The 15,239-nt window shown below is 43.2% G+C and overlaps 1 long non-coding RNA gene across 1 annotated transcript in view; it reads right to left on the bottom strand.

Moving 5' to 3' along the window:
* LOC146860549 (uncharacterized) overlaps positions 1-8,334 on the bottom strand; it is a 92,786-nt gene extending 84,452 nt beyond the window's left edge. Inside the window, exons 1-2 of the long non-coding RNA XR_014979167.1 lie at positions 8,194-8,334; positions 812-958 (exon numbers count right to left, since the gene is read on the bottom strand). This is a non-coding gene — a long non-coding RNA (uncharacterized LOC146860549). The remainder of the gene's footprint in view (positions 1-811; positions 959-8,193) is intronic.
* Between the last annotated feature and the right edge of the window lie 6,905 nt (positions 8,335-15,239).

The raw sequence follows: 15,239 nt of genomic DNA, 5'->3' as shown, positions 1-15,239 counted from the left end.
TCACAAATGAACTATTTTAGGGATGAAAAGTGACGTTATAAAGAGGAGCCATGGAATCTCTCTCTCAATTTCTGACCTACCATTCCTAGCGCCGCACATTTCGTTCCCTTGCTTTTTGCCCTTTGTTGATTAACTTACCAGCTTGATGATTTGGAGCACTCTGGTGAGAGACCAGACTTGAACTTTCCTAATTATAACTCAATTCCCCTTGCCCATGCCCATGTACATTTCCTTAGTGGACTTTAATCTGATCCCTTTTCCCATGCTAAGAGAACTTTTTTGAACCATACTCTCACATTTGTTGGCGGCAGGAAATCTTAACCCGAGCCATCCTCTTTATGGATTCTTTTATTCGGCAATAGATTTATTTGAATAAATGTGTGGTTTTATACTACAAGCTGTAAGACTTGTGACTGAACTGCATAACATGAAACTTCTATGCATTGATTCTGAGCTTTATTGCAATAGCAGTTATCCAAAACTTCCCATAAAAAAAAGAGTCTTTGTTAATTGTGTATTCATGTTCGTTCCACAGAAACTGTGCTTACAATTATTTGATTTCTAATGTATGGTAGAATGAACTCAGTACATGGGCCCATATATGAGAAATGAAAGAAAAAGAAAAGGGATTCCGCTGCAACAATGTTTCTAGAATAAAATTGTGCTCCTGTTGAATAAAAACACAAATATCATCTTGGGGTGGATGTCATGCAACCTATGAGCAAGAATAAATGGGAATTATTTTCCTCATGCATAGAATGATTATTCTTTTAGCACTCAATGGGGATTCCCTATCCAGTTTATAATTTACCTTAGTACAATGGCATGCTGCTGATTCTCTTTCTTGGTGCGCTCCTTGATGTCTGGGTCATGTTAGTTCTTTTATTCAGCAGATTTCGCTCTGCCACCATTCATCATTCTCTGCTATCTTGCTTTTTACAGGACGTGTTTCCACCTGCTATTGAAGAGAAAACAATCCTGTTTAAGAAGGCCTGCCATATTTATAGGGCTCCATCTTGGCTGCAGTTGAAACAATTCTACCATATCCAGCAACAAATGTGATTCCTGAACATGTACCCCAAAGTCGGAGTACTTTACCAGTTCCTCTATTCCAAAATGTCCCAGCGTTCTTTGAGTTTAACTTCAAGCATATGAGCAATGAGATTGCATGTTAGTAGTTCTTTGTGTTGATGCTGCTGAATAAGATGGTAGACGAGTCACCATCAATCTGATAGTTGGTCTACTGCCAAAGTTTGCAGATGCAACACTAATACAGGAGCTAGAGTCTGGAGTCACAAATTAGAGACGTTCCTCAAAATAACCTATTTTTACTGCAGCCTTCTCTGAAACTGGATTTGTAATTTGTTTGTTTAAAACTCCTACAACTTGGATCTTCGTTCCAAATTGGGGTAGGTGTAGAAACCTCCACTGTTCTGACAATGGATCTGATAATGTCAGAAACATTGAGGATAAAACTGTAATTTTCAAAAACAGAAATGTGTTCTGATTTTGGTTCTGAAAAGAGTTCATATTCACTTTGGGCAACGGATTTAAATTATTGTTAGGGATTTACATTTTTTGTGGGAGTATCTGGGCTTATGCAACTTGTATCATTGGGTCCTGGTTTTGAATTGACATTTACATTTGCTGAACTAGCTCATTTTGTATTTGCATTGCTCTCTGTATTTTCACATTTCCATTTACTGTGTCAGAATTAAGTCTACACTTCCTCTTCCAATGGTCAAATCTGTTATAAAGATGGCAAAAGGTCATTTTCTTCACCGTTGCAACATCCATAACTGAATTTGAACCAACCAAAACACCTCTACCTCTATCCAGTGAAACACCAAAACCTCCTTGAGCTCCTTGTATTTCTGCTTGTGGAACATCACCTTGCATATCACCTTCACTCCCTGCAAACAACTTATTCTGAAATCCTCCCTGAGCAAACTTCCTCTGAGTCATCATATCATAAGTTCCACCTTGATCTCTTTCTGCATTATTTCTTGCCCATCACTACAGTACCCTTCATACCTCAGAATACCATCTATCAACTTTCTTTGCCAACAAATCAAACTTTACCGTATGTGCACATTGATCTGACCAGAGATCATTAATCCATAATAAACTGGGATTCAAAGAATCTCATGTCGCTGGCATCAGGACATTCTTTCCTACTGTGTTGTTGAAACTCCTGAAGCAATCTTTCATAAAATCCATGAACCGATATCTTTGGGTCTTGGGCCATTGGATAAATATGAACTCAATTCAATTATTTTGGTGGCACTCAGCCCTTCATGAAAGAAATCACTGCTTCATGTTTCTCCATAACTACAGAAGATGGTGCGTTAATGCAACCATCTACCATTGTCTCCTCACATGGCTATTGCCCAACAACCAAAAATCGATCCACAACACCTTTAAAGTTTTAACAAATTCATCAACTTGTGGGTACCAGTATACATGCTTGTCTCTAAATTTTGAAATATTGTTCACAAATGTTGCACTTTCACCTCTGTTCTATGGTACATGAACACACACTCCAACTAGGTCTGGTGGTTTCTATTCCTTCTCATGTTTCCTTGGCCACTTGCTTTCCAATTTCTCAAAACCATTCCATTTACAAATGAATTTGACTAATTCTGCAATGTGTAATCGCATTCTTGAAGACCGCATTGTCTCAATTTCTTCAGCATCCATCTTTACCCTGAAACCTTTCAGAAATGGAAAACTTTCTTAAACATCAATTTTATGTTTTCGGGTCAAATCAATCAGTCTATCATATGTAGTTGCTGCACATATTGCAATTTCCTTACTCAAGTAAATTAATTATATTTTCTGATATTGGGTCAAATTCTCAAAATCTAAACATCCTCTAATAATTTCTTCCAGTTCAACTTTTTACTTTGAAACATTCAGTGATCTCTCTTTTTCAGGTGCTGGGTTAACTTGTTTATAATCCCATCTTCAAATAAATGTGTTTCCCCTTGAGCTGAGTAGGCCCCTTTCTTTTTCTGTAATTGTTCTTGGTTCTTGAATATAAGGCATTTGAACTCTTTCTTGACCAATGATTCAAATGTGTCCAGTGTCACGTGAGGTGGGTGCCATGAAGGTACGTTTAACTTTAAATTCTTTATACGTGGCTTCCTCTTCTGTGCATTGTAGAAAAGAATTGGCTTGCTCCACTCTTTGGCAAATAACTAGAATTGGACTTTTCAACTAGCAGACAAGGAAGGAGCCCTAGTAGTGGTGGACTGTATTTACTACAAGTCTAATGGAACGGCTCATGTGTCTGATGAAAATACATCATTTCATCTGAACCGTGATCCCACCATGGATATCTCTGCCACAGTGGCAGAAGTCTTAAAGAAGGCGTTGTTGTTTGAGTGGATTAATGATAAGACTAAACAGTTTCTAACCACTGATTTTCCTCAAAGACTGAAACTATACATGTTACCAAAAATACACAACATCCCAAAGATCCACCCTTTAGACCAATAGTATGAGCTGGTGGATCATTGCATGAACCACTTCGAAAAATTTAGACATCTTTTTACGACCTTTTGCTCCAAAGTGCAAGTCATTCATACAGGACACCACTTCTTTTTTGAATAGCATCATACAAACAACAGCAATTGACAGCAAAATATGGTGGATTTGCACCATTGACGTCACTGCACTTTATACATTAATTCTCACAATGATGGCATAGAAGCAGCTGAATGGGCATTACTACAGCAAGAACATATTGGTGCCAACAAAGTATTCCTATTTGAACTGTTGCATTTCTGTTTAAATTACAGTCACTTTTTGTGGTATGGTGGATTTTATCTCCAAAAGAACTCAACATCAATGAGTTTTTTGGGGGGCAACTAGCTATATAAACTTCTCAAGTAAAAGCTTGAAGAACATTATATCTTCACTGTACAGACATGGCAGGAACACCTAGTTGCATACCTCTGATACATTGATGATTTCTGCCTCATTTGTAAGGGTCAAAAAGAGGATCTTGAGACTCACATCTTTCAATTAAACCCCAAAAAACATGGATTCAATTCACCCACACCATCAGCAATAAAACTATATAATTTCTTAATGTGTTTATTGAACTAACGCCAACGGGCATCAAGACCAAAGCATATAACAAACTGATCAAAATAATTCTTTACGTTCTTAAAGTTTTCACCCTCAGTGCTTAAAACAGCATCTACATTTTTCCCAGTATCTTCGCATCAAAAGGATCACATCTAACAAAGTGAAGTGGTCATCGAGCCTTCCAGAATACAGATCTGCGTTCCGCACAAGAGATTATCCCACTGCCATACTTGATGCAGCTATACAACGCGTGTCATCTTTTCATCGAATAAGCCTGCTCCAAAAAGTCACAACTAACAAACCTTCATGGTTGGCGTTTGTTCCTAAATTCTTTACAAAGTCTCTTGTTATCAAATGCATCATCAACCATCGATGGGAGCTATTACAAACTGAGCCAGACTTCAAGGGACTGTGTGCACACAAACCTATCCTTGCTCATCAACAAACAAGACATCTCAAAGTAATACTTGCCTCTAAAAAAAAGTAGTGAATTTGGAAACACACCCTCGCACTAAAAAATGTCCAAATTGTATACATTGCAATGATGTCCTCATCGACGACACAGCCATACAACTTAAAACAGGCCAATCAATTAAATTGTGGCAACACCAAAAATGTCATTTACAGCATAAATGTCCTTTTGTACTTGTGTATGTTGGAAAAGCTGAAAGGAAAATTAAGATATGCATTACTGAGCACAAACGCATGATACTTGATAGCTCAAATTCACTTTCAATGTTGTCAGGTCTAATTCTAAAATGAACATACATAAAATGTTAGTGCAACGAGAAACCTACTGGATTAAGAAATTTGATACTCTCTTAACCCAGAGGTTAAATGACAAAATTGAGATGCTGTGCTTTTTATGATTGGTGCACTTCATATCACAGATAATAATCCATTATACTGCACAGTTTCTTATTACCATTACATAGTTTGTATCTATTGGTTTCTCAACCTTTACGGATAACATGTTGCTCATGCATGGTGTTTTCATGCATTATTACAAGGTAACAGGGTCCTTCCGGAACCTTTCAAATCATTGCTGAATATTATACCATCCTAGGCTGTTTTGTATACACTGATGTTGAACAATTATACAAATGTTGATTACCACATGAAAGTATTTGTATAATGAGCATGTTTACAATGAGGTCTTGGCTGTGTTAGCATGTCACTAGTTGTTGTTGTTTGTGTAAATTTGTAACCATGTTGCATTTACAGCTTTAATGCTCAATGGCTTCTCATGTTATGTTCACATTTGTCATGCTTTCACTTTTGTTTATCCTAGTGCAACCTAATATTGATACCTTTGTAGACTGTTTGTGTTTGCCGCACAGTTTGCAGCATGGCAGCCTGGCAATTGATATCTTTCAGATACTGTGCAATAGTAAATGCATCTTGCACATATATGGGAGTATGTCTTTTCTTTTGACCACACTTTTCGTTCCCTTCCGGACCATATGCTTTACATGAGGCATGCAGATCTCATTCTGGGTTTCGTCTGTGAGGGAGGCTATCCACCCTTCATTTCTGCAAGGTAAATGACACACCTTCACATTTTACCCCACTGCTTTCCTCATAATTTATCTATCATCAGTCTAACTACTTCTCTCTATATTTTGTAGAATTTTGCCCCACTAGCAGAGGTGTAACATAGTATGCTGCGAGTCTGGGATGCATGTGTTTTCATTCACATAAATCTTCAGCGTATTGAGTCAGTCTACGTGTTGAGAGGTAAAGACTTGTTTCAACTCATTTTTAGTTAGCTAACACACAGAATAACATTCAGAGAATTACCACAGAGTTTTTCAATCACAGATGTGTTCATGTTTATGGATTGACAGGTTATCATAAGTAACCATATATTTGAGGGGAGCAACACCTAGCGGCTTATCATGCAGAAGCACTGCATTTGGGTTGCATTTCCGCTTACTTCACGGTTTTGTTTGGTTGGGCGCATGTTCATTATTGCTTCTTCCAGTTGTGTAGTATTGATGTTTACACAGTGTTCACACAGTGCATGAGGCTCTGATATTGAGGCACTCAGGCACAAATTAATTTAAGAAAGAGATCACATGTTGTGTTGGACACCATTTTGCACCTGAATTTGCATGTTGCATTCATCCTGGTTATCGATTGCCACCTATGAATACTCTGAAGCTCTCTACAAACTGTTCTGAACAGATCTTCTTTTGTTTTACATTACAATTACCCCTGATTAAGGGTTTTCCCGAAATGCATTGGGTTTACATCATAACTGCCAATTAGCGACGGATTTGGGATTTTTTAGTTTCTGCAGCTACGTGTTTGGAGCAGTAAACTGTATGAGGTTTTGAATATTATCATCACTAAGGGGCCGATAATGACCAAATCGGTTTCGGAATTAGTTTCAACCGAATCTGTTTCTGTGAGTCTGACCGACCGATTACGATGCTTCCGTACATTGTTCGGTCGGACTCCCACTGACTTCAATGAGAGGCTGTGATCCGAACGAGAACTCGGGCTCCCGTTGAAAAAAGGGGTTGTTGGGAAAACCTTTCACCCTGTGACTGGCACCCCATGGTGCCGGCCATACTGTGCATGGTTGGAAAGAGGGGTCCCTTGGGCCTAACCGGAGGCATCCTGGTTAAGGGGGGCCTACTATGGCCCCCAAAGTCAGATTCCGACAGCTGTTTTGTGTCGGACAGACCAAATCAGTACAGCTGTCCAAATCGGTCATCGTAATCGCTCGCTCGAAAACCATGTCCATAAAGCTGTACAATTCGGGCTGTCAGAATGCTATTTGGAAACTGATTCGGACAGCCAAACAGTTTCCTTGTATTGTAATTGGTCGTTCGAAAATCTGTCTGATTCAGTTGGAAACATAGGATCCGAATCGATTCGGTTGAAAACATAGGTTCTGAATCAGATTTGCCGAATCTGAATCCCGTTCAAAGCCTTACCGGACAGCACAGTAATCAGCCCCTTAATTAAAGCAACTGAATCATTGCAGAACATCATTTATGTCTCAACTAACTGTATAACCATTAATAATCTTGTTTAAATTGCGACAGCCTATGGGATTAAAGGTTGTGTATTCTGGGTCTGATTTACCATTTGGTCCCCAGCTTCTATAATCGGTTTACTTGCGTGCGGTGGGCAGAGCACACACACAATTGTTGCACACCAAATATTGTTTAAAGTTACAAAAAAAAGTAAAGGTTGAAAATGGTATCTTGATGGCTGAAATGCATTCTATCGGAATTTTCATTAAGCTATTCTTCTTGCCAGGCCTAAGCCTTCCTTTTTAATAGATATAAGTAACTCGCACAGTACGCCCTAAATAGTCCACAGGGCATGGTTCAGTGTATTGAAAAAGTTGGACATGTACTCTTAACGTCTATATGTCTTGGTAGTGAAGCACTCTTAAATTAATTTTTTACTATTTCAAGGCCTACCGCTCCCATAGGATAATATTGGGCTACCATATTACATTTAATAAATGATTAACTTTCAAATGGGAGCTGGTAGTTTGGTGCCTAAAAATTCTAATTTAAAACCGGCTTTAATGGTAAAGTCAGATTTCAAGTAACAAGTCTGAAAATGCTACTTTTATAAAGTAATTAACAATTTTGAGGGTGAGATGCACATCAGCGTACTCACAATGTTTAAAAACTTGACTTCTTCAGAACCATGATGGTGTGCATGCTTGACGCGCTCCGCCTAATGCGTACAATGCAACAGAACACACGGGGACCTCATTTGGTACCCCAACTCAAGCTGCACAACTGTGTGTCTGAATGAATCCAATCAATTAAATGCTAAACCTTTTATTCTTCTGTTAATCCATAATTTACTCTATTTCCTTATTCTCCAGTTTTTCAAACTTCTTCAATTACTCATTCCAGTCCAATGCATAGTTGCATGCTGACTATATAAACAACTGCATTTAAACCTCCAAGGTCATACACCAAACTAAAGCAACCATCCCCTTTCAAAAACACCCACATCGTTATCAGCTGCCACAAATATCAAATTGGACCTCCTACACTAAGAAGACGCCTCTCCCGTATTTATTCAAAGCACCTCTTCAAACACATTTTTAAAGATGCTTACCGTGACACATAATGATTTCCGTGCATTATAAAAGCACCCAAACTCGCTTCATGCCGGCTTTTGTTTAAACAAGCGTTTTGAATGCGTTGTATCTCGTTCACATTTCCAAGCGTGCCGAAGCACACGCCTTCCTCTCACTCATGGTGGAATCCAATGTTTAAACCACGACTTCTTATCTCAACTCCCCGGCTACTCCCAGGTGATTGATCACATGTGTCTGGGACCAGAGCCTACAGAAACACTGGATTACGGACTTCTGATCTTCAAAACTCACTCACTCACTCCTATTTACAAATGAATACTACATTACCCAGAACCCCCAAAAACATGTCTTTCTCGATTATCTGTACTCCCCAACCCTCAGATTACCAGTGCAATCCTCTGCGTAACCACTATAATTAATCATAAACCAGCACTGCGTGCACCAATGCGAATCTGTAAATTTCGGCATAGTTGTTTGTTATTATATATAAAAATAGTTGATGTTCATGCTTTAAAACGACAACTTTACAGTCCACTGAATGCCGATTCCATTCCCCTGCTACAAATGGTTGGCCATGACCGGAAACTCGACCCCTGAGTCCTCTTCATTATATCCATGTCCTTTATTTTTCACTGTTTCTTTTCTTTCATTTATTCCAGTGTATTCAAAGGTGCACACATGGCAGCTCTGCATTTGTACCACCACATTCCCTACACAGGACCCCGCAGCTCATCAGAGCCGCATCTGCATAAACCCTCCTCGAAGCAGGACCTGCATCACAGCCACAAAACTCCTGGAACTGCTGCAGCGCTAGTCATTTTGATGCAGGACCTTACTTCGCAGCCCCTCAGCCCCCGGGATCTCTGCTGTGGGTGCATGCTCAAAGCAGGGCCTCGCACCACCCATTTCTAAAAAAATTACACAATTAACATAATTAATTGCATATTGATTAATTAATATTAATTAACAGCAAAATTAATAAATATTCAATAATAAAATAACTCCCACAATTAAGACTATAATATATAAATTAAATAAATACTAATACATAAAAAATTATAATTAATTCATTATAATTAAATTACTTTCCACCCAAATCCCCTATAAACCCACAACCCGCTCCTAAACAAATGACACAATTAACATAATTGCCAATCAATTAATTAAAAATAATTAACAACTAATTAATAAATAAATAATGATAAATTAATTTCCACAATTAACACTAAAAAAATCTACATTAAATAAATACTAATACATAAAAAATAATCATTAATTTAATATAATTAAATTACTTCTCACCCTATTTCCCTATAAATCCACAACCCGCTGCAGAACTTAATAACATAAGATTAATAACTACTGAAAATGTAACACGTATATAAAAAAAATAAAAAAATTCTTATACAAAAAAATAGATTACATACTTTTAAAATGCATATTAAAATACATAACACTAATTAAAACATCGATATTTTAAACAACTATATTTTTGCAACCGAAAAAACACTCCCAACAGCGGCTGACCTAGGGTTCAGCACATCAATCCCTGTCTATAAGTAATAAATGTCCTATGCATTCACTTCCAGAGCCTGCCGCAGTTAGGCTCTACTGGAATCCAAGAAAAACAGATTCTGTTGAGGAAGGAACGTGCACCAGGGATGGAGTCAGTATATTTTTGCACATGATATTAACAACTTTGATATTCCCAAAAACTATATTTCTTACCTGCAAGTCGATATTCTTGACCACGATGTTCTTCCTGTCGATATTTCTGTATCAAGATATTTAAAACTCAATATTTGTGTATGTCGACATTTTAAACTCGATATTCTGTCTGAGCACCAGGCGGAGGCTTGTAACTGAAGACCTATCACTCCCTCTGCATAGTGTTTGTCTCTTTGGAGGCTCCTGCTCCAGGTGCATGACAACTGGGGGATGCAGCATCTTTTCACAATGTTCTTTACCACCCATACTTTGTGTCTGTGACATCATGAAGAAGAAAACATTTTGGATCCAGTAAATTGTGCAAATAGTACTGCTCATGTGCAGCCACATCTTCCATCGTGCGTCATGACTGGTACCTGCTCAGGCACAGGCACATCTCATGAACGGGCAATAGGAAAAGAGAAATTATTCTTAATAGGAAGTTCTAAGGAACCTTTATGATGCTGCACCTGGCCTTCGGAGGCAGCACCTAGCCTTATGAAGCTGCAATCAAGAAATGAGGTTTCACAGGTGTAGGAAAGTGGGTTACTTGTTGACGGGGGTGGAACCTACTCAAACAGAAACCACAATTCCTATCAGGGTGAACTCACAAGCAAACTACAAAGTAAGTTTTGCTAAGTCCTCTGGTAGCTTGGCACAAAAGCAGCCCGACTCAACTCTAGAGTAAATGTCTTAAGTATTTATGCAGCACTTCAAACAGAATTAAAGTGAAAACATGAACCAAGAGAAATCTCACACCAACTTCGAAAACTAGAGTAAAATGTAATTAATGATTTGAGAACCAAATGACAAAAATCCAATCAGCAGAACCGGAGAAATGCATTTTTAAAGATTTAAGTAAAAATAGTGCCGAAAAGCACAAAGCTGTTCCATTTGTAGCCGCCATCTAGAATACGGAATAGCTGTCTATTTTATTTACACGGAGCAGTAAGGATGTCGTGTCCACGTGCTCTGCTTACCAGCATTCAGTATGTGATTCCCACAGGGGATAGAGAAAGATAAGATTTGGGCCCCGGGTTGTTATAACTAGGTCATTGCATTAAGGAGACGCTTTGGCATAGTAAGTACGGCATAGCCACAACAACCACAGCATTGATGTTTCCTCAAATGAAGATAGCATTCATGGTCTGCACATGCCGATATTTATCTCTCTCATTTTGCAATATAGAGTGACTACAAGTGCCCCGCTCCACCGGAGGACCCATGATGCAAGAGTTTTGAATTATTTATGTAGGCTTTGAGATTTTAAATGTGCATTGTGCTCTGTGTTGTGTGTCACAAGGATCACTGGTTTTACTAGATGTGCTCACCTCAACCAACAATATACTATATTTCACCACAACTTTCCCAATGAGGTGTTTTGATTGCTAAGCGTATACAACAAGCGAAATATTATAAGCACAGTCATTGTGTGTAATTCTGTATACTGGCAAGATTTTGGCAGGGTAACTTTTCCAATTATATATTACAGATTGCCAAGGAGTAAACCCCAAGTAGGTCCCGTAGTTTGTATATTATTAGCATGCAGAGCGTGTGCATCTATTCAGCACTATAAAAGTAGTGGTATCAGGGAGTTAGATCCTTGGTCTGAGTTTGGCTTCAAATATGTAGACCATTAGCAAGACAGGTACATTATGACATATATTTTCTACCTTTTCCCTGTTTTTAAACATACCAACCGGAGGTCACATTAAAATAGTATTTACCTACCAGGCAGGTAGTTTTACCTTTTCTTTTTTTTTTTTTTTTTTTTTTTTTTGAAACCGTTTATTGCAGTTTATAGAAGTTACAGGTATGGGCCTACAACCACACGGCCGGCCGCTAGAGCATCAAAAGCATATTACATACATACAGCAAAAAATTTTCTCAGCGGTGCACAGTAGGAAGACAGGAGTGATCAATGGTGCAGGCCTCACAGCTCCATGCCCACAGTACGGTTCCATTTTCTTAATACAAAACAACATAAACAAACCACAACCGCAAGGCAACCCTCGATCCAAAGTGACAACACGTGCTCCATAAGTGGGGGATCCAAACCAGCAGCAAAATTCTGAAGAGGGGGACGGGAGTAGATCAGGGACTGGGGGACCGCGCGCCCGCGGCCAAGGGAGGGGCGCCATCTAGGGAGACGGAGCCGGCGAGGCCGCTGGTAGCAGCGGCGGCTCACAAATACCCCCGCGGTAGGCGTTCCAGGGGCCCCAGAGTTTCATCCACGCCCCAGGCTTACCCCTCGCCACATACACCACCTTTTCACGAAACATACACCAATCCATATGTTCTTTCCAGGCAGACACCGCAGGGGGCCTCTGGGATCCCCACAATTGGGCAATATCACGCTTGGCTATCATGTATCCCAGCGTCACCCACCGCGCCTGCGGGACCGAGTAGTCATTTGGTTCCCAGACATTCAGCAAGCATCTCCTCGCTTCAGGCAGCAGCGCGACACGCGTAACCATTCGTAGAACCTCATGCACACCACGCCAGAATCGCTCCACCTTCGGGCACTCCCACAGTATATGCATGAAAGTCGCCAACGCACCACAGCCACGCTTACACATTCCATCACCGGCAAAACCCATACGTAAAAGCCTTGGCCCCGTCACATAGACCCGGTGAAGGATCTTGAGCTGGACGAAACGAAGGCGAGCCGGGATGGCCACCTCTTTCGGAGAGGCCACCGCGGAAATCCAATCCTCGTCGTCCAGCTCCAGCCCGTCGGCAACCCACGCCTCGCGGAGACTAGTCAGCAGACACGATCTATCGTTAATCAATTTTTTGTATATGAGGGAGATCGTGCTGTCCGGGACATGGCCATCTAGCACTCTGTCCTCCAGGGGGGAAGACTCCGGAATGGATGCAACATCCGGGAAGACGGAGCCCAGCGCATGGCGGACCTGTAGGTACCGAAAGTACTCACTGCCCTGCAGCTGAAACTCCGCCTGCAGCGTCTCAAAAGTTTTGAATCCCCCCCTCGTCCAGAGATCTCCCACCGTGCTGATTCCGATCGTGTCCCACTTTTCGAAGCCCTTCGACGTCCACAGGGAGCCCAACCTCTCAGATGCATACAGCGGAGACGCTCGGGTCAAACGGTCCTTCCACCCCATAGCTGCATTGGCCGCGTGCCAGACACGCACCATGACACGCGTCGGTCCCGTCAAACGGGAGTCGGGCGCGCCAGAGTAGAGCGCTCGATTATAATCGCCACCGGGCAGAAGCGTCCTGTCCATCTCAAATGCCGGGTTCAAGGCGGGCCCGTAAAGGCCATGGTTAATTGCAGCTAGTTGGGAGGCCCAGTAATACCGTTTGATGTCCGGGAGGGCGACCCCTCCATCGTACCACGGGAGCGTCAATTTAGCAAGAGCAATACGCGGCCTCCCGTCCCAGAACAGGCGCCGCTGGAGGCCCTCCACCTCGCGAAAGTAGCGTGCCGGGACCAAGTCCATGGTATTCTGGAGGGCGTAGAGGAAGCGCGGCAGGGACATCATTTTAAATAAGGCCGCTCGGCCGAGCGGCGAGAGCGGCAGACGCCGCCAGCGCACCACGTCCTCCCGCAGACGCTGGAGGGGGGGCAACAAGTTCCGCTCATAGCGGGCCTCCGGGTCAAGAGTGATATATATACCCAGGTACCGGAAACCCTGGGAGGCAATCTGGATCGGACAGTCCCGTGGCAGGACCGGGGCCTCCCCGGAGAGCACATAGACACAGGATTTCGCCCAGTTGATGACCAGGCCTGAGTTGCGACCGAAGGAGCGCAAAACATCAACCAGGACGATCAGTGACTTGCGCGGGGAGGCGAGATACAAAAGGATATCGTCAGCATAGAGGGACACTCGGTCCTCATGCTCGGGGGTCCAGCGGAGACCACGGATAGAAGGGTGCCACCGCAGCCACTCCGCCAGGGGCTCCATGGCCAGGGCGAACAGGAGAGGCGACAGGGGACAACCCTGTCGCGTGCCCCGCCCCAGCGCAAATGGGGCAGATACTCGCCCATTCACCACCACCTGCGCCAACGGGCCCGAATATAGCAATTTGACCCAGCTGACGAAGCCCGGGCCAAACCCAAACCTCGCCAGCATCGCCCAAATATAGGGCCATTCGAGCGTATCAAACGCCATGGTGGCGTCCAAGGACGCCAAGATGGCCGGCTCCCGCACAAACGGGACACGTGCGAGCACCCCGTGTAAGCGCCGCAGATTAAGCGCCGTGTTGCGATGTGGTATAAAGCCCGATTGGTCTTGGTGGACCAAATCGCCCACCACGCCAACCAACCGGTTGGCCAACACCTTGGCGAGGATTTTGGGCTCCGCGTTCAGAAGCGAAATCGGCCTATAGGATGTGACCCGCTCACGGGGCTTCCCCTCCTTATGGATCACCACAATTGTAGCCAGACGCTGGTCCGGCGGGAGGGAGCCCTGCGAGTGGGCCGCAAGGAACATCGCGCGCAGGTGGGGCGCCAGCACATCCGGGCGTAGCTTGTATAGCTCAATGGGAATACCATTGGGGCCCATGGCCTTGCCGGATGCAACCGAGCGAATAGCCGAGGCAATTTCGTCCGAGGTGGGCGGGGCATCCAGCGAATCCCTGTCCTCCACCGTAAGGGATGGCAGTGCGATGTCCCGAAGCAAGGCATGGGAATCTTCCTCCGAGCAGGGAGAAACCGGGGAGTAGACTTCGCGGAAATAATCCGCGAAGCAGGAGACAATGGCTTCCGGCTCAGTGACGCACACACCATCCACGCTCTCAATCAAAGGCACCACACGGCTCGCTCTTTCCCTCTTGTCCAACCACGCAATCAATTTGCCAGCCTTGTCACCCACATCATACAATCGCCCCTGCTGCTCTCTGCTGAGGCCCCTGGCCGCCTCCGTGACGAGGGCCCGATAGGCCGCCTGCTTTAAGTGCAAAACATGTAACTTAGCATCTGTTACCCCGCTCCCCAGGTCACCCTCCAGTTCTGCAATCTCGGCCTCAACCCGGGTCACCTCCTCCCGCTCGCGCCGCCGGGCATTGGAGATAAAGGAGAGGGCCTCCCCTCTAAGAACCACCTTGAAAGCCTCCCACAGGGAGATGGCAGACGGGACCGACCCCACATTCTCATCGAAATAGCGCTGTAAGGATTTGATCAAGTCGGCACGAATGGTGGGGTCGCGCAAATACCATGCATTGATCGGGGCCACCCTGCCATCCCCCCTCGGGAAGACATCGAAATGCAACAACAATGGGGAGTGGTCTGAGATACCCCGTGCCAGATGGCGCACCTCCCCCACCCTCCCTGCATGGGCCGCTGGGACAAGGATGTAATCAAGCCGCGAGAGGCTACCATGGGCCCCCGAGT

This window comes from Triturus cristatus, chromosome 3_1, assembly GCF_964204655.1.
Source record: "Triturus cristatus chromosome 3_1, aTriCri1.1, whole genome shotgun sequence".
NCBI classification, from domain to species: domain Eukaryota; kingdom Metazoa; phylum Chordata; class Amphibia; order Caudata; family Salamandridae; genus Triturus; species Triturus cristatus.
Note: the sequence above shows the minus strand (reverse complement) of the source record. Positions and strands in the feature narration are given on the sequence as shown.